The sequence below is a fragment of the Physcomitrium patens genome, chromosome 2, assembly GCF_059467195.1.
Source record: "Physcomitrium patens ecotype Gransden chromosome 2, ASM5946719v1, whole genome shotgun sequence".
Taxonomy (NCBI): domain Eukaryota; kingdom Viridiplantae; phylum Streptophyta; class Bryopsida; order Funariales; family Funariaceae; genus Physcomitrium; species Physcomitrium patens.
In genome coordinates, this window is record NC_143411.1 from 732,340 (window position 1) to 752,733 (window position 20,394).

The window sequence follows — 20,394 nt, forward strand, 5'->3', positions numbered from 1 at the left end:
AAGCATGTGATAACATTAACAATGAACATAATTCTAAAGTTTTGTCTAAGTTTTTAAGGTCTTTATAGTCCATTTTTGTATTTTTTGTATATGAAAAATACAAAAAACTACAAAATAGATAATTTTGCAATTCATTATAAATAAATAAAATATTTTTTTTGTATTTTAATTATTTTTAGACTCCGTTAATGTATCTTCATTATTTTTATTTGGTATATATGATTTTTCAAATTAAAATTATTTCTGCTAAAAATACTTATTTAATTTAGTAAATAATTATAAATAAATAAAATTTCCTTAAAGTCAAATTATTTTTACAAGTAAAAGAATCATTATAAATAAAAATTTATTTAATCTTAGATATAATTATTGTAATTGATACAGTATTTTATGTATTTTATTTTATGTAATATTTCTTATTTATTTTTTGAAATAATTATTTTAAATAAATTTTCTATTCGTATTTTTGGATATAATTTTCATATAATTATTATTAGTTAAAAAAGAAAAAATATACAATAATCTTTTAATATTTGTGAAATTAAGAATAATTTAAATTAACTTAAATTACCATTATATCTAAAACAAATTACTATAATGATATAAAATATTTTATTTTTATATTAGTATCTTAAAATATTAAAAGTCTAGTTAATGTTTATTTATATTTCTTTAATATTTATAGAAAAAAAAATTAAGAAGTTTTATTAAAATAAATTATTATTTTATAAAAGCTATTATAAAGATTTGGAGAAACATTTGAAGACCCTACAAGGTTTTTAAGATAATTGAATTTTATTTAAAGACCTTGGTATATTAAAAATTATTAGAAAATAATATTTAAAAAAAAATATAGCCAATAATTGTATAAATCCAATGTATTATTTTTATAGGTTATTGTACCTTAGAAGTTCATAGGAGAATAAATTAGAAAATTGTAGCTTATATGCAACATCTTTTATATTGCTTATAAGTTATTTTATTATTTTTTTTTTACCATTTTTTTATTACAATTTATTTTATTTTTTGAATTTTCTTAATCTTATCACATATAAAGAATAAGTTTTATTTAGAGTCAATTTTTGATTAGAGTAAAAAGATAAAATTTATTTTTAAATCTTTATTTTGGCACTAAGAATATTGCATCTCTATATATAAGCTACTTTATTATGTTTTTTTTTTTTTTTTTTTTTTTTTTTAAAAAAAAAATTTAAAAATCTTCTTTAAAAAAATATATAAAATTTTTATAGAGAGAGCAAGGATTAGAAATGAAGGAGGTGAGAGGCACTGATTGTAATGATGGTTTTCAAAGATGATCCATTTTTCTTATGATGGTTATGATAGGATGAATCAACTTAATAAATAGATGGATTATTTTAACATTCCTATATATATATATATATATATATAAATAAATAAAAAAGAATAAGAAAAATTACTATATCAAATTCTAAATATATTATATAAAATATATATTTTGTATTTATAATTCTATAATATAAAAAAATGTATTTGGTGTAAAGATTCATACTAAAAAATAAACAATTGTATAAGTAAATTAAAATAATTAAAATAATATCATATAAAAAAATATAATTAAAAGAGTTTTTTTTTTAATTTTTTAATATTTATACTATGATGATCTTCTTAAATATGTGGATTGATATTTTTTTACATACATGTGACACTCTTTGAGTATTTCTTGTCACTCATGTAAGCTATAAGTATCTTTTCTTTTATCTTAATATTTTGTATTTAGTTATATTTTTCTAAGTATTTGAAGCACAAAGTGTAGAGATTTTAGGCATAATTAAATAGAATACATTCAAAACTTCCGTCATAAAAAAAAAAAAAAAAAAAAAAAAAACTCTATGCATCATGCATCTACAAAGATTGGAGAACAAAGGAATTGGTTAATATATTGATTACTCTCCAATACTTGGATTTGAATGTCACCCAATGGTGGTACATTTTCAAAAATATATTCAAGTAGTGTAGTTTAATGTGTAAACAATAAAATAAATATAAATACTAATATTTCTATTAATAGAACCACTCCACAAGACAAATCAAATACCTATGCACTACAACCAAATAAGGTTCTTACTCACAGAATCTTAGTAGTGGCTTTGGGTTCTTATGCCCATCAACATTGTTTGATTTGAATCAACTTGGCATTATTTCATGTCCTTACAAAAGATTTTTTAAAAATTAAATGATCTTTTGAATGCCATATTGATGATATTTTCGATGATAATTAGATTTCTTTGGTTTTTACTAAGGTTGATGAATCTCCTCTTACCTTGGTTAATAAGATGGAAGCACCTTGTGGCATATTTGCTATATTTATAATATTTCTAATATCTTATACATTTTGAGCATGTGGACCTGATATGATTTGGGATGTCAATTTACAAACCTATAAAGAACTTAATGCCAATGAAAAAGAGCATGCTATGGGCTTTTTAACTAGTACCATAAATACTTATGATCTTACTAAAGGACAATGTTATTTTTTCTTAGGCCAAGCTATAGACCTCAACACCTTGATATAGATTTTTGGCATATGCCTTACTATTCAAAAATATTTTTATAACCATTTTAATTTTATAATATTAGAAAATAATGGTTAGTGGACAATGGATCTTGAACTTACTCAAGTTGAGGAATCTAAGTCATTTCTTTACTTACAAAGGCACACAATGGATAAACTATAAGTTCAAGGTGCCTTTGTAATTTTAGTTAAAGACTTAGGAAAAATAAATGCTCAAGAGATTATTTTATAAGATTTATTCATAGAAGATACTCCATGTTCTACCAACATTTCTAATTCTTATAAACATTGTAGTGATGAAGTTCCTCATTTGATAAGAAGTAAAGATGTTAGAGGCATAAGAGTTATTTTTTCAAAAGATTAGTAATTAAAGGTTATGTTGGCATGTAGTAGTGCTTCATTGATAAAGAAAGAGACCACAAAGTTTTAAGATTGGCCATTGGAATTAGGGCCACATCTTATTGATGCCAAAGCACAAAGAATATTAGCTTCAATCTGCCCATATAATAATTTTTTTGCCTTTAATTTTAAAGAACTATAAGGTAATAAAGATAAATCTATTCACCCAATCTTTCAACTACCTTATAGACTTAGCACCTTAAAGAAATTTGGTATCCAAGATCATAGCTAAGAATTACTAGTTTCAAGCTTGATTGAACTTTTTAATGGTGTATATGCTTGTGTTACAATCATGCCTTTGAAAAAAGATGTTTTTAACAATTGGACAAAGAAGCAAATGTATGGAAACTATTATTTAGTTAATCATAAGACTACATCTAATCGATATCCAATGCCAATACTAGAAGAATTATTTGATGCAATAAAAATTTCTTGAGTATTTAGTACTTTGGATTTAAGATTTGATTATTACTAATTACCATTACTTTTTGAAGAATGGATGTGAGTTATTAAATTATCTCACTTATTATTTTAGAATAAAAATATATGTTTAGAATGCTTTGAATTACAAGATATAGTAAGTAGTATTGAAATCCTTAGAAAAATATAAAATTAGAACATTAGTGGTGGAAATGGAGTCGTAGTAAGACTTGAAAGCAATTATCTTTGTTGGTTTAGAATTTTTATTCATTGTTCAATGGTAAGGATTATTTATTAAGACCAATATTTATATTGGTCTTATATCTATATATAATACTTATAAAAATTATAAATGTTAGTAGTTAGAAGAAGCATGAAAAAGAACCTCATATCATTTTAGTTATTGGTATAAAAAATAAGATTTATAATAGATTTGAATTGATTTTTATTATTATCAAAAATCACCAAGATAAAAAAATATAGCCTTAGATAGATATTATCATTACAAAAATATTATAAAAAATTTAAAAATTTCTTTAGAATTTTTTAGGAATTTTTAGAGCAATTTTTAAGATCTTGGTAAAAATGAGTTTTACTACTTTGGGAGCCTTTATGAAGAAATGAAGCAAGATTTGAAGGCCTCGCAAGCTTTCTAAGCTAATTGGGTGTTTTTTAATACCATGGTGAGGTCAAAATTGCTAAAATATTGTTCCTTCTAGTAGAAAATAGGAGGACCAACAGCTAGTGTAGTCCGTATAGGAAGGAGAGTGCACAAGTCCCATGTGGATCATAGCACCTTGAAGGTAGTAAGGAGGATAAGACTAAGGCTTCGTGGCCTCTCTAAAACACCCTTATATACTATATGTGAGTCTTGGTGAGGCTCGAACCCTTGATCTATAAGCAAATTATCTTTGAGATAAAATATTTTCACTTCACTTTTCAATTATTTACTTCATATCTTTAAAACCTCATAACTTACTCATAGTAATTCGAATTTATATGTTTCTTATGTCATTAGAAAGAAAATATAATTAACTATCTAAAAATATATTTTATACTTTTAAATTTTATTTATTATTTGATAAAAATACAATAAACAGACTGTGATTTAGTTTTGGATGTTGTAATTGCTTCATGTCATTTATTTCAATTGTTTTGTGGTTGTTCTTCTTTTGTTCTTGTTAATTGCCTACTTCACTTTATACCACCAATTAAAAGCAATTCTTAATTGAGGCCATCTTGTAACTTGGATTGGGGAGTAAAAATTTACATTCACATTGGATAAAAATAATATTTTGGAAAATTCATCAAGATGATAAAGATTAATTCTATCATTAGAAGTTCTCTCTATTTAGCCTTAAGAATGCACCTATTGAGCTTCTAGTAGTGATGGACCAAGTTTTATCTAGCTTTTTATTTGCTAGATGCTACATTAATGATATTATTAATTGTGCTAGGATTCCATAAGATCATATGAAATATTTATAAATAATATTTGAGCAATTACAATAATAGGCATTGTATTAGTATCATAAAAAATATAAATTCTTCCAGGAATGATTATCATTCTCACATCACATGATTATCCTAAGAAGTTTTGGTGTAAAACAAGCAAAGATAGATGTCTTATAGAAAAATTCAACACCAAGCAATGTTTCATGAGTTCGAGCTTTTTTAGAATTGGCAAACTACTACCAAAGGTTTGTTAAAAAATTTATCATTATTGTGAAGTCTTTAACTATTCTTATTGGTAAAGATCAATTATAGACTTGGAATCATAAGCAAAAACATGCATTCTACATATTTAAGCAAAAGTTATATTTAATTCCAATGCTTTGAGATCCAGATGCTAATAAACCTTTTTAACTACATAGAAATTGGAGTGCAATAGGATTGGGAGTAGTCTTGATACAAAAAGATGATATAAGGTGAGAATATATTATTGAATTTATTTCTAAAAGTAATAACAATGTAAAATCAAATTACTCTTCTTATAAAAGAGAAACTGTGTTAGTAGTTTGAATTATTGCTTGTTTTCAACCTTACTTGGATAATCAATATTTCATATTGATAATTAACCATCAACCTTTAAAGTGGCTTATGGAATCAAATAAGCTTACTAGCAAACTTGCAAGATCTTACAGTCTCACACAAGCTTCAACAAGAAAAAATTTCTTCACCAATATCTTATATAAAAAGAGATAAGATTAATTAACAAATAACAAATTTTTATTGGAATTTTTTTTTGTTATTTTGTGTGTAGCCTGGTGAAACTAGGCATATAATTCTAAGGCTAAATCAAAGTACATGAAGAACTTGGGTATTTTAAAATGTAAAAAACACATTCTTTGTTGCATAATCAATATTAGTGGAGTAGTATGTATCAATAAGTGGCCACATATGTTTCTCGATGTGAAGTATGTGATTGAGTTAGATGAAGCTTTAACATTTTATTACCTAAATTAAAGCCATTACCTATTATAGATTTGAATTATCACTGATCTTTAGACTTTTTTAGACCACTTATTGTTACTTCATGTAGAGCTAAATACATATCATTGATAGTAGAGCATTTAAACAAATGGATTGAATTTATGGCTTTACCACAAAACTCTTCAAAATTGCTAGCTATGACTTTTTTGATCAAATATTGGTACATTTTGGAGTGCTTTTTGAAGTCTTAATAAATCAAAGAAGATATTTTTTTAGAAGTTTTAAAGCTTTCTGTATTGAAGCTTTAATAGATCATTATATTACATCTAAAAATCATCTTGAGGCAGTTGGCCTACTTAAATAGGTTGTTTAGACTATCAAACATGGATTACAAAAATATGAATTATTTTATAGTAACTTATCAAGGACATATATTTCAAAGAAAGAAATCCTTAATTTATTCTTTTTTTACTTGAAAAAATTAAAAAATTACTCAAAGATAATAATATATTGAATTAGAATATATATTTCCAAAGACAAAGAGATTAGAAAGACTTGAGATAAAACTAAAGACTAAAAAAGCATTGATAAGAGTAAAGAAGGCTTCATTCTTGCCTCCATATGTATTCTTAGCTAAGAGCTATGTGACAATGTCTTATAGGACTTCTACAATAAATTGACTTAGTAAGATACATATCTTAACTTGTAAGACAAGTTTTTTATACATCCACTACATTATTAGCTTATTTTGTAAACTACTAATATATGATTAATTTGTTGACCAAATTACCAATCTATTAATCATTTACAAACACATGTAAAGTCAAAGTAGTAGCTATGAAGCTTTTAAGAAGCTTCTTTAAAAAATATTATGAAATAAATTTAATTTTATTTATTTTTATTTAATCATATAGATAAATATTAGAATAAGTATGTATGTTTATGACATTATCTTCTCTTTCTATTCACAAATTCTATAAGGAGAAGTTATCATCTTTCATGGATCTTGCAATTCTTCATTTTGGTTTTGATGGATATTGTTGATAAAAATCCTCAACTCTCTTTGTTGCATTTGTAAGTTTCTTTGTTGATTTCTATATGTATTCATTAATATCATATCTATGCCAATGAATAATATATTTTAATCTATTTTGGCATTACCTTGAATCTAAGATTTTTTCCACCTAAATTTTTTGATTTTTATCCACTTTTATAGGAAGAGGTAGCATTTCTCTTCTTTTTGAGATATTCACTATCTTATATGACTTAAGAAGAAATATGTAGAATACAATATAGAACTTTTTAGACTTTAGTAGATATAATTAATAAGCAACATGATTGACTTATTCACAAATACAAAAAGGTATTAACCTATAATAGTCCAACTTCTTATAAAAACAAGTAGTCTTGATATTATGACAAAATAATTATACCTTGTTATACATGTTGAATTATGATTGTTTCTTATAATAGGCATCCATATTGAACTTTTGTCTTTCTTGAGCTTCAATTAATTGTACTTTTATTATTACATGTAATTTTTACAAATGATTTGCTAAATCTTCTATCATAGAATTATCAACATTTGAAAAGTTAAAAGTATCAAATTATAGATGATAACCATAATTGACAAAAAAAGATGCTTGTTGAATAGAAGAATGTACTAAATTATTGTATGTAAACTTTATCAATGGCAAAAGAATTTTCTAATCATCTTGATTATAATTGATGGTACACCTCAAATTCTACTCCAAAATTTGATTCATCCTTTCTGTTTATTTATCAGGTGTGAGTGTAAATTTCACTCCTCAGCCCTAATTACAAGATGGCCTCAATTAAGAGTTGCTTGTAATCGATGGTGTGAAGTGAAGTAAGCAACTGGCAAAAGACCAAGGAGGAACAACCACAATACAAGTAAAAGAGATGAAATCAAGTAATCACAACATCCAAAACAAAGTCACAGTCCGTTCACTGGATTTTCACTCAGTAAAAAGTAAAAAGTGAAAAAATATATTTTTAGATAGATAATTTTCTTATCTTTCCAGTGACATAAAAATCATATAATTCCAAGTTACTATGAGTAAGTTATGATAGATTAAAGATAGAATATAAATAATAGAAAAGTTAAGTGAATAATTTTTACCTCAAGGATAACTTGCTCAAGAAATCAGGAGTTCGAGCCTCACCAAGGCTCACAAGTAGTGTATATTCCCCCCTCAAGAGGCCTTGAGGCCTTAGTCTTATCTTCCTACCTATACCCAAGGTGCTACAATCCACATAGCAATTGTGCACCTCTCTTCCTACAAGGACTATACTAGCTGTTGGTCCTCCTATTTTCTACTAGTAAAACTATTTTTTTTGCATTTTTGACTTCACCGTGGTGTTCAAAAACACCCAATTAGCCCAGAAACCTTGCATGGTCTTCAAATCTTGCTTCATTTCTTCATAATGGCTCTCAAGGTGATAAAACTCAATTTTACCAAAGTCTTGAAATTTTCTCTAAAAATTCATAAAAAATTCTAAATAAATTCTAAAAAATCCTATAATGTTTCTATAATACTAATATCCATATGAGGCTGTATTTTCCTATCTTAGTGATTTTTTATATAAATAAAATCAATTTAAATCTACTAAAAATCCTATTTTTTATATAATTAATTAAAAAGACATGAAGCTCTTTTTCATGCTTCTTCTAACTTCTAACTAATCATTGATAGGATTTTATAAGTAATACATGTAGATAGGAGCCAATGAAGATATTGGTTTCAATAAATAACTCTTAATACTTAATAATAAGAAAAATACTAAGCTAATTAAAATAATTGCCTCCAAGTCTTACTAAGACTCTATTTTTATAACTTTGCTTCTAATAACACTTTTGTAACTTATAAATACTTCTAAATTATAATAAATACTCGAATAGTAAAAAAAAAACTCTTTATTCTTAATATTTATATAATTGAATGACTTAAAACTATGTTTTTAACTAATCCACTAATTAAGATCAATTTATGGGACTCACATCAGTTTAAAAATGAAAAGCTAAAAAGAGATTTATATCCATGTTGTTCTCGTTGCGTTCAAGCTTCAGTATACCAAAGCAATTGAACTAATAGAGGTGGGTTCAAACATGGGGAAAGATTGGTTATATGAATTGGATCTGTTAGTGTCACAATTCACTATACTTTGGCTATCTGAAATCAATTATCAAACTACAAAATACCAAGGCTTACTACTTCCATCTTGATTCAACACATAATCCATTCTATGACTATCAATTCAATAATACTTCTCTCAATCACAATTCTTCATAAGCAAATAATAAAAGCAAAGAAAACAAAGAAGTAGCACCAAGCTTACCTCGGCTTACGACTCTCACAGTCTGGCTCTCTGCTTACGACTCTCACAGTCTAGCTCTTTGCTTACGACTCTCACAGTCTGGCTCTCGAATTACAATTCTCATAGTCTGGCTTTGATCTCTCTTTTCTCAATCTATTTATCCTACCAAAAAAGATGATCCATCGGCTAGTGGATTCCAAAGGTTATGACCCTTTGAATTCTTAATCATTTATTCCACTAACAACCTATTGTTACCAACTAAACTGCCTAACCATCAGTCTAATTTTCAAGGTTATCAATAAGCAACTAGTAACTTACCACAAAGTTTATTTACCTATTCTACATAGCCTCACTTCTAATTGTGTAGTGCCCTCGTAAACACACAATTGTTACCTATCTAAAAACTACTTAATAAAACTCTACAAAGGTACTATTTCCTCTCGCCCACCCAATTGATCATTTACTGCATTATTGAATGTACATTCCACCGAATCTGGTTCCAATTGCAAATCTTCTTCTTCCTCCTCTAATCCGTCTATCGACTCCTTCCTCAACTGATTTGAGAGATCTTCATTATATTCTCCCAATTCATGGACTTGAGCTTCCAGTTTCAAGATCTGGAAATCCCGAAGTTCCAATTATTGCTGCTACTGACTCATCCATTATGGAACATCTTCAGTCGACACTTGTGACCGGCTCCTCACTATTAACTCTTAATTAGAACTACTACTCTTGAAAATACAAGAAATACAAGAAAAAGGCACTTTAGCCAACCCAAAAAAATACCATAGAATGACTTTAACAGGTGCCCCACTCCTATTCTTTTACTACCTGGTGATAATGACAACATGTTACCCATATTGTTTGTGAAAGGTAATGGGAAGTAATCTTTCTTGGTGGCCGCATTAAGTTTCCAAAAATCCTGATAAATTTGGATTTTTCTATTCTTTTTTGGCACTATCATAATTGGAGAAACTCACTCACTATTCGGTAATGGATAAATAAAACCAATTACAAGAAGCTTGTCGAATTCTTCTTTTACTATGAGGGAATATTTAGGATTAAGGCGATATTGCCTCTGCCGTACCGATTTAGCATTTTTCTCTAAAATATTACGATACTCACAGACTTCAACGGGGATATCTTTTAGATCAACATAAGTCTAAGCAAAAGCTGATTTATGATGCAAGAAAAAAAAATTCCAAGAGGTTAATTCATGTTCCTTAATACCTTCGTAAACCTTAATTGTCCAAGGCTCTGCTGTGGTTGCCAAGTTGATAGTTTGACATAAAGATGTAACATCGATGTTTGGTTTCAATCCCCGCATTGGTTTAAAATCAGTCAATAAGTCTGACATGTGCAAAGAACTGAATCATGTGTCCAGGGTACTAATATGGTACACATCATACTTGATTATCCAATCAATACTAATTTTAGCAGAGATTTTTGAATCCATCGGGTATATCAAGTACTCCCTCGGATTGCCACATTGGTACACTATTCCAAGGCGTTGGTTTGCTTCCACGAACGCCTCCGTAGTCAGTGCTATTACATCATCATTAGTGCTAATTTCATCGTTCGATGTTAATTTAGATGCTCGCAATTGAGATTCCCCGTTATAATGTACTGGATACATTTGTAACACCATTTTATCTCCGCCCTTACCAATTGTTAAAGTATCCCTGTGAACAAAAATTAACCCCCCTTTAGTGAAGAGGCTAATTCTAATCACAAGATCCTAATTATAGTCCAACCTTGGCATTTTATAACTTATGTTGATTTCCTGGTTAATTGCTTAATTCATTAATCTAATTTCTATCTTTATCCTTATGTTTATCTTGATTTTTTTATTTTTTTTTATTTTTATTTTTTTTGTAGTTTTCTTTTACTTAAATCCTTCACCATTCTTGAACCCTGGAATTATCCAATTGTGTCGCTTAATTATCATTTAATTATTATTTAAATATTTTTTAGTTTATTTTATTTATTATTTGTTTTTAAATTCATTTTTATTTTATTTTTATTTTATTTTTATTTTATTTTTTTTATTTTTTATTTTTTTATTTTAATTTTTGGATTAACCTTCCAACTTCAGATGACTATATCCTTGCGAGTTTACGTCCGAATTTAAAGTTTTTTACGTCTAATGTTATTAAATTCAATAATCAACTTGATGGGACAGCATGCCTTCACTTCATGCCTCATGTTCAATGTCAACTAGACTGTGAGCACTCAACTTCCAAGGAGGATACATTCAGATTCAAGACCATACAACTACCAAGATTGCATGGAATTCATGACTTGTCACGCAAGGGGAGATCCAAGGATTTTGACCTAATCCTAAGCAATTTGGCCAGCGCTTCCGCGTCAATCGGAAATTCCGGTTCTGGCACTACAACTCCTAGCAGCTCAACTGTGCATCACCAACCATCATCAATTGAAGGGAAAAGAGGAAGGAAGTTGGTAACCTCCTTAGCTACCAAGGTCATGATTCTGGTTGTGGCTGCAACCCTCCTCGCACTAGTCGCCTCCGCTCTCTCCACCCCTACCCCGCTGCTGCTTGTTTTCCTCAGGCGTCTACACAGGCCTTGCTGACGGCCTCACGGTGGCCTTCTCTCGATCTGCCCAGGCGCGGCCTCCTTCACCGTCGCTTCCACGTTCTCTCCTACCTCCGAGTCCGTGCGGACAGAACCCCCGCCGATCAGCTCTCTCCTCTCGGAACGGCGCCTGCCTGCTCCCGATCTGCCCAGGCGCGGCTGACTTCCGTGCGGGCTTCGTCTTGCTCCGATCGCAATCCTACCGGTCTCCGCCTTGTTGACCTGGGGGTTCCCTCCTTCTGGGTCCGGGCTCTTCCCTCATAGACTCCCAGCTCCCGTTCAACGGCAATCCTACCTCCTTCACCGCTGCGGCCTCTCGATCACCCCGATTCAGATAGACCCCATCTTCCCGAGACCCCGCCGAGACATCACACACAAGACCGCCATCCCGACCCCCTCACTCCATCCTCCGACCTCTACCCTATTCTTTTCCCTGGCCGACTCACTCCGCGGCTCCCTTCTTCGCCGTTGCATTGGCGCGATTCCCCCGAGACTCTTTTCTTGGTGGACCTCTATCCCCTACTCCCTAGCGCTTCTCTCCTACCACCCTTCCGCGACTGGGTCTCCTCCCTACAGACCGCCGTCTCTCTCTTCCCCCTGCTCGTAGTTCCGTTGCGTCCTCCAGCCAGCTTCCGCGACTACTCCCCCCTCCCGCGTCGATCCCTGGTCTCCTCCTCCTCTCTCCGATCGACTCCCCTCTGGCCCCGCCTACCCCACTTGCGCTGCCTGCCTGGACGGCGCGGCTGGTCCTCCGGGACCAGTCTAATTCTGGGGAATATTCCCTAGGAAAGCCCCAAATCCCCCCTCGCCAGCTCGGGGGAAGGGATAAAATAGAAAAATCAAAACCAAATTGGAAATAAATAGTACTCGCCCACATGGCCACCCGTGCTCGGCCTCTATATCCTTCAATTTTTTTACTTTTATATTTATATTTATTTTTATTTAATTTTATTTTTCTTTTCTTTATTTTTCTTCCACCTCAATTATTGGGTTGCTCCTCCAACTTATGACTTGCGGTTCTTTTGTCTATTTATTTATTTATTTATTTCCTCATGGCCTTTGGAATAGTCAAGGACCTTAAGAAATCAATTACTTCTTATCCATTAGATATAACCATGAATTGTTCGGAATATATCTAATCAAGGGCCCCTAAGGAATTTACAAATTCCGAGAGTTGATTTAGATTTTAAATTCGTTAATTGTAAGACAATTAGGTGAGTCATAATTTTAGTGTTGCGACAAAATTTGTTATCGTGGTCATAGGCCGATTTCATGTGGTTGCTTTTACTAAACCCTTCTTAATATTTAAGTTTTTCCTTCACTATGTTGAAAACACATGATGGATTTGGGGTTTTGATGGTGAAAATAAGTCTCCACCCTTTTGAATTAGGTTGTATTCAGTTAGATTCTTAATTTATGATTTTTTCCTTGCTCCTAACTTATGAGAACTCGTTCTAAACATAATTTAAACCCCTTAGCCACAATTTATTGGCTTGTAACTATCCTAATCACTCTCCTCGGTGCTAACTAATCCTAATTGGTGGTTTTTTTCACTCAAGTTACTATGCGAGCCAATTCTTTGGCTCACAATCCCGATCCTAATTATTCTTGGCCTTTGTTTGATAAAGCCAGGGTCGTGCCAATAAAATTGAATATGATAAAGTTGAACATTATAATTGAAAGACAATGTAGTCAATTTCATATGCAATATCGGTAATTATAGTTTGAACACTCTGTAAAATATCCATTGGTTTAACTCGGCTATTATCTGCCATCCATAATATCAATATTATAGGTACTAAGTGTTCCAAATCTAAAGCATCCATTGTATCAGCATTCATTAAATTGATGCTAGAACCACCATCCACCTGAACACCCAAGATCATAACACCATCAATCGAAACATCGATGGTTGAAGCACTTGGTTCAGGGTTCAAACTAACTTCACAAACTTATTACATTGCCTATGCCATGTTAACGATGAATTCAATATAGAACGGCACTCTAGTATGACCGCTAAAAGTTGCTTCATAGAAATAGAAGGCCGAATAGCGTTGAGATCCTTCAAAATGTCATAAGGTTCCATATATAAGGTAATATCCAATGCCCTCTTCTTTTTAATTGGTTTGAATTTAACTCCGTGAGGTTAAATATTCTTTTGCCCTCGACTCAGAATTGGAATAGTAGACAGAGCTTCTTTGAAATTTGCGCCCTCAAGAGGATCTTTCAATAAATAGGACATTTTCTAAAACTACGTAGAGAATGGAACAGCTTGACATGGAACAGAAGCAACCATAATTAATACCTCATTGGAATGCACAATCGATTCAAGTCTTATACTGAGTAAGGGGCTCATGTCAGGACCTGAATTAGATAGCCCCGTAATTAGGTCCAATTGGCACTTCGCTTCAGGATCATCCAAATATTGAATTTGTCCTATCTACTTTTGCTGACTTCTTATATGGACAGCTTGGACTACTTTTACCTAATAAACTAGGGAATCTTGATTTATCTCTTTTATTGTTTCTTGGTTTTGGATCTGCTGATCTCGATTATTGAAATTGAACAGAGCATTACATTGCTGATTAGTATGTCCTGACTGCTTGCAATTCGCACACATTGGTGCATAATCATCACAAGCTCTGGGATTGGAACATTTACCGACATAATGACCAATTTTTCTACAACGAAAACAATGAAGTGGTCTTCTTGTACCTCCATCCAACATATTGGGTGTCTCCATTGGTATATACCTACTAGGCTTCTTCCATGTAGGGTTAAAAAATGATCCTGGTTGTCTCGTTGGTATAGAAGGTACTTGGTTTGATGACGCCGGTGGAGCATATTGCTGATACCTCTGTTGCTGCTCGTAGTTCTGGGGGTTTGATGCAGACCCCTGATTAAAATTGGAACTTTGAAAGTTATTGAATGCTCAATTTTGTCAATTAGATCGATTTCCATTCCATCCATACATATTTCTCATTTGAACTTGATTGACTTTCCATTGAGTCGGTGGGATCATGGTCTGATTATTGAATTATTGTTGCCTTGTAAATGCCAATAGTTTTGGGTAGGGTACTTTCCTCTACAAAATGTACATTGAACACATGTTTGTCTAGGTGATAGACATTCCGTGTCAAAATGACCTTGTCCCTTACAATTATTATATCATACATTAGGTCTCGTATTAGAAGGCTTATGTCGTTTCTCCTTATCTTTAGCCAAATTCACGGCCAATTTTTCTATTTTTTTTGTTAGATTTAATAACAAGGCTTCATTTGGATCTTTAACAGTCACATTTGTGAACAATTCCGATTGTTGATAGGTTGGCAATGTAAAATAAGGTGTTATCATTATTGGCGTTATTGCTTGAAGTGGTTTAGCATTAATTAGTTGTTACAACATAACATTCTTCCTGTTGGATGCAGCCATTTGTGGATAATTACCCATGGACACATTTCTCGATTGTATTTGTTAGCTTCCTGAACTTGGAATCATCATGGCCTCCACTATTAACAATTGGTTATAATGACATTCTTCCCACACCTTTGCTCATGCCAATGATGCTTCTACCGTAGCTGGTCGAGCTTCTTTTATAAACATTTTCAATTCTGGTGGATGCAAACCATTGAATAATATCGACAATATAAATACATCTGGCATTTGATTATTTGTCCATTTACAAAGTATATCCACGACTCGGCCATAATAGGACTCCATTGATTCCCCCACAAACATCCTGCTATTCATAAAACTTTCTTGAAGCCGATCTTCAAATCTAATTGGTCTAAAATGGGTTAGGAAGGCATTCCTCAAGGCCTCCCAATTGAAAAATCTATCCACTAGTTGCCAAATATATCATTCAAAAGCTATATCTTTTAAAGTTGTTGGCAACCATTTCAACCAAATGTCTTAAGTTCTACCATTATTAGCCACGCAGATTGTCAAGAATTGAGATATATGGTGATTAGAATCAGAGTCCGGCCAACTACTAAAAGTAGGTAATGGTGCCACACTTATAGTTCGGTCTCCTACTGCTCCCATTTGTATTGCAATTGATACTTCTTGCACTCCCACAGCCATTGATTTTATCACTGGTCTCTTTGCTATTTGAATTTGAATTTTTCTTCCTTTGATTTTACTTGGACCTACAATTCTTTTATATCATTCCCGTAGGAGATTTCTTATACGTAATCACTCTTGTCTTTCTTTCGCTTGTCGATTAATTCTTTGATAATCCTCCCTTTTATGATTATCACTCATAATCTTTCATTCTTCTCGGAAAATCAATACTGCCTTGAATAATAACTCACATATTTGTAACCCTAAAACTGGTTCTTTTCACATTCTCATTCAACATATAATTCCATCTCTCATACAATCAATTTCTAACATTTCATATTATTATCATTTCTCCGACAGTGGTACCAAAATGTTGTTCTTGTTGCGTTCAAGCTTCAGTATACCAAAGCAATTGAACTAATAGAGGTGGGTTCAAACATGGAGAAAGACTGGTTATATGAATTGGGTCTGTTAGTGTCACAATTGATTATACTCTAGCTATCTGAAATCAATTATCAAACTACAAAACACCAAGGCTTACTACTTCCATCTTGATTCAACACATAATCTATTCTACAACTATCAATTCAACAATACTTCTCTCAATCACAATTCTTCATAAGCAAATAATAAAAGCAAAGAAAACAAAGAGGTAGCACCAAGCTTATTCTGACTTACAACTTTCACAGTCTAGCTTTGATCTCTCTTTTCTCAACCTATTTATCCTACTAAAAAGATGATCCATTGGCTAGTGGATTCCAAAGGTTATGACCCTTTGAATTCTTAACCATTTATTCCACTAACAATCTATTGTTACCAACTAAACTACCTAACCATCAGTCTAATTCTCAAGGTTATCAATAATCAACTAATAACTTACCACAAAGTTTATTTACCTATTCTACAATCCACCTTTAAAATCTTGATATAAATTGAATCTTCCTATGTAATATAATATCCTTAGGTAATCTATGATAGCAATAGATATTGTCAAGAAAAAACTTAATTATTTCTTCACTTATGATAGATTTTGTACATGGTCTAAAATATGTCATCTTAGTAGAATAATCTATTATCACAAATATAAAATCATACAAATCTTTGATTGAAAGATCCAAAATAAAATCCATAGAAATAAAAGACTATAGTTATTCTGAAATAGATAATGGCTGAAGAAGTCTATAAGGTTGATGACAAGGAGTTTTGGATCTTGAACAAATATCACATAGTTGTACATAGTCTTTGATTGCCTTCTACATTTGAGGCAACTAAAAATCTTTAGATATTACTTCCAAAAACCTATTGTATCTAAAATATCCCGCTACTAAAAAAATATGACAAGCTTAAAGAACATGTAATTGTACTTTACTTTTTCAAATATATAATTATCTTTAAAAATAGAGTAGATTATTCTTGAACTTGAACTTAGAAGTATTATAAGACTTAAAAGAATTATGCTTGATATCATAAACAAGAGAATCAAAAGACATACTTGATTGAATTTGTTTGACAAAGGTTGAATCAACAACTAATGTTGATTTTATTACTTGAAAATGAAAATGCTCTAACTTCAAGAGTATTGTTCTTTGTTGAACAAAAGCTACATCTCTTTTTTTTGGTACAAGACAAGAACATCTAGAAAGGGCATTTGATAAACCTTGTTATTTTTTTGGATCTATTGGTGATCTTGAAATCAAATCTTAATAAAGACATACTCCAACAAACTTGGTAATAATTCAAAACATGTATTGATATGAAGTACTTGAGATTCTTTTAATCCATATATAATAATTAGACTCGAAGCGCCCTCTAAATAATGATGCCATTCTTAAAATAAATCCACAATTGTAAAAAGTTCTTTGTTGTATATCTTGTAGTTAATCTTGACTACTAAAAATTTCTTGGAATAAAAAACTATTGAATTGAGCTTATCAATTGCTCTTATTTGTGATAAAACAACATCTATAGTAAAGTCTAATGGATCTTTTTTTATAAAAAATGCCTTAAAAATATTGATGCAATACAAAATTAATGTAAAAATAAATGTTGTCTTCAAGGCTTCAAAAGGTATTTTAGCTTCTTTGCTCAATTGAAGTTTGTCTTTACATGTAAGACATGTAAGAAGAGCCACAACTTAAGAAGAGTTTTTAATGAAGATTCAATAATAATTGTAGAATAGATATTAGTTTGCTTTTGTAAGATATTGATTAAATAGATTAATAGTCCATAGAATAGTCAATTCATGAGGATGGATGGTTGATTTAGTTATTAAAAGTGGTTATTATAGGATTACAGTTAGGATTTGAAAATCAGTAGCAATTATATAGGAGTTGTAGAAGTTTGTTAGGAAGACAGACTGTGATAGTCATGAGTCGGGGTTAAGCTTGGTGCTACCTCTTTGTTCTCTTTGTTTTCTTTTTTGTTGAAGAGTAATGGATAGTTTTTTAAATACTGAGAAGTGAGTCTATGGAATAAATCAAAGATTGATTTATGAGTTATTGATTATGTAATTGGAGTATTGAGTGATTGAATTATATGAGAAGTTATTGGAAGTTTAATTATAGATGGAAGATTATGATTGTTGTTTATTGAAAGTTGTGTGTGTTTTGGACAGAAGAAGTCTGTGATTACAAAAATTCTCTGAATTCAGATTGGTTGGTGTGAAGTTTGTTATTCTTGGTGTTGGATGGAATTTATGAGTTTTGAGCAGTCTTTTAAGAGTGCAAGGTTGCACACTATTGTTATCAGTTGATAAAGGAGTATTGTTACTAGGAAGAAGCATTGTAGTATTTTTTAGTATTTTAGTCATTCAAAAAACAGTTAATCGTGTGACCCTAACAAGTAAAGCTCATGCCCTTAGTCTTTTCCTATGTTCGAATTCTCCTATATAAGTTTATTCTGAAAGGAATTTGTAGAATAAGTAAAATGACAATTACTTTTTAGGACCGCTGTCGAGGATTGACAATAGCATTGAGTGTTAAGAATTAACTGCCAGATGAGTAGTTGGGAAATAGGAAGCAAATTCAGCAGTATATAATGAAAGATTATGGTTATTAAGAATGAGAATATTGTAGTAAAGAAAACACACCAGTCGAAAGAAAGACAAGAGAATCATTTTAAAATAAGCACGAATATAAGTTGAAAAGGAAGCATCGATAAAGTTGGATTAAGCCATGGTTGTATGTTTATCGACATATCCGAGCATACCCAGAAGCTGACCGATCTCTAATATTTCAGACATATATAGTGTTAAAAAAAATTCCAAGAGCACTCGTAGGAAATTTTGTCAACAGTCCAACGTATCTCTTCAGCTCGTTAACTGCAAGTGGAGGAAACAAAGAAGAATTAGGTACTCTGTTGGATACCTTTCCGATAGCAGAAATTACCGATTTTGTAAAAATTAGTTCTGTAAAATGGCATAAATTGCTTGCCAATAAGGGCCAATTCAGTGTATTTCAAAATCTGTCATTTTTACCTCTAATTCAATCAATAAACTTATTCAAGGATAATAATAGTAAATTAAGGAGGTTAGAAAGTCTGGAAAAGATAATTGGGGAAGGCAGTGGTAATTTTAATAAGAGATTAAGTGGCACATTGTCCTCTTCAATGGTGACGGGTGGTCTAGCAGTTCCAATAGCAGTATAAATGGGTGACGTGAGCAATCGCATAACAATCGTGGCTCCATTACTTATTTTTAGGGACTTTCTAGGGACGGATCCCAATCAACATTTATCTCAGTTTCTGACAGTATGTATAGCTAATAATGGAAGAACCGAAGATATTTGGTTACGATGGTTACCAACAATCTTAAAGGACATGGCGTTTGAATGGTACAACCGCCAATTAGTGGGTCAATTTCCAAATCGGGAAGCATTGAAGAATGCATTTTTAACCCATTTTCGACTAATAGGTTTTGAAGATCGTCTTCGAAAAAGGTTAATGAATAGCAAAATGATCCTAGAGGAGGGAATAGAATCGTATTATGGCCAGGTGGCTGATATACTCAGTAAGTGGCTGAATCACCAAATGCTAGAGGCATTTATCTTATCCATATTAATCAATAGTTTGTAACCACTAGAATTAAAAATGTTTGTGAAGGAAGCTCAACCCATTACGATGTCTGCATCCCTTAATAGAGCCAAGGTTTGAGAGGAATACCATTACGATCAGTTTTTAACTACTGGAGCTACGATGATTCCAGTTCAAGGTACTTATCAAAATTCGACTTGGAACGGATCAGTAGGTGCTTATCGACGGATATTAGATACAAGGGCCAATTCCAATGCCAATATTCAGGGGCCAATTAATGTCACTCTATTGTAAACTATGCCACTGAATGTGACAATAGCGTATGCTCCCTATTTTCGATATCAACAACAAGCATTAATTGTGGCAAAATCACCAATAATATCAACCTCAAAAGATTTCAATGAAGCCTTGTTGAACCTAATGAAGAAAATGGAAGAAATGGCCGTCAATATGGCCAAGGATAAGGAGAAGAGGCAAAAGCCTACCAATATTAGGACCAATGTTTGGTGCAGTAATTATAAGGGCCATGGTCATTTGGTAACAGAATGCCCTTCACCCTCA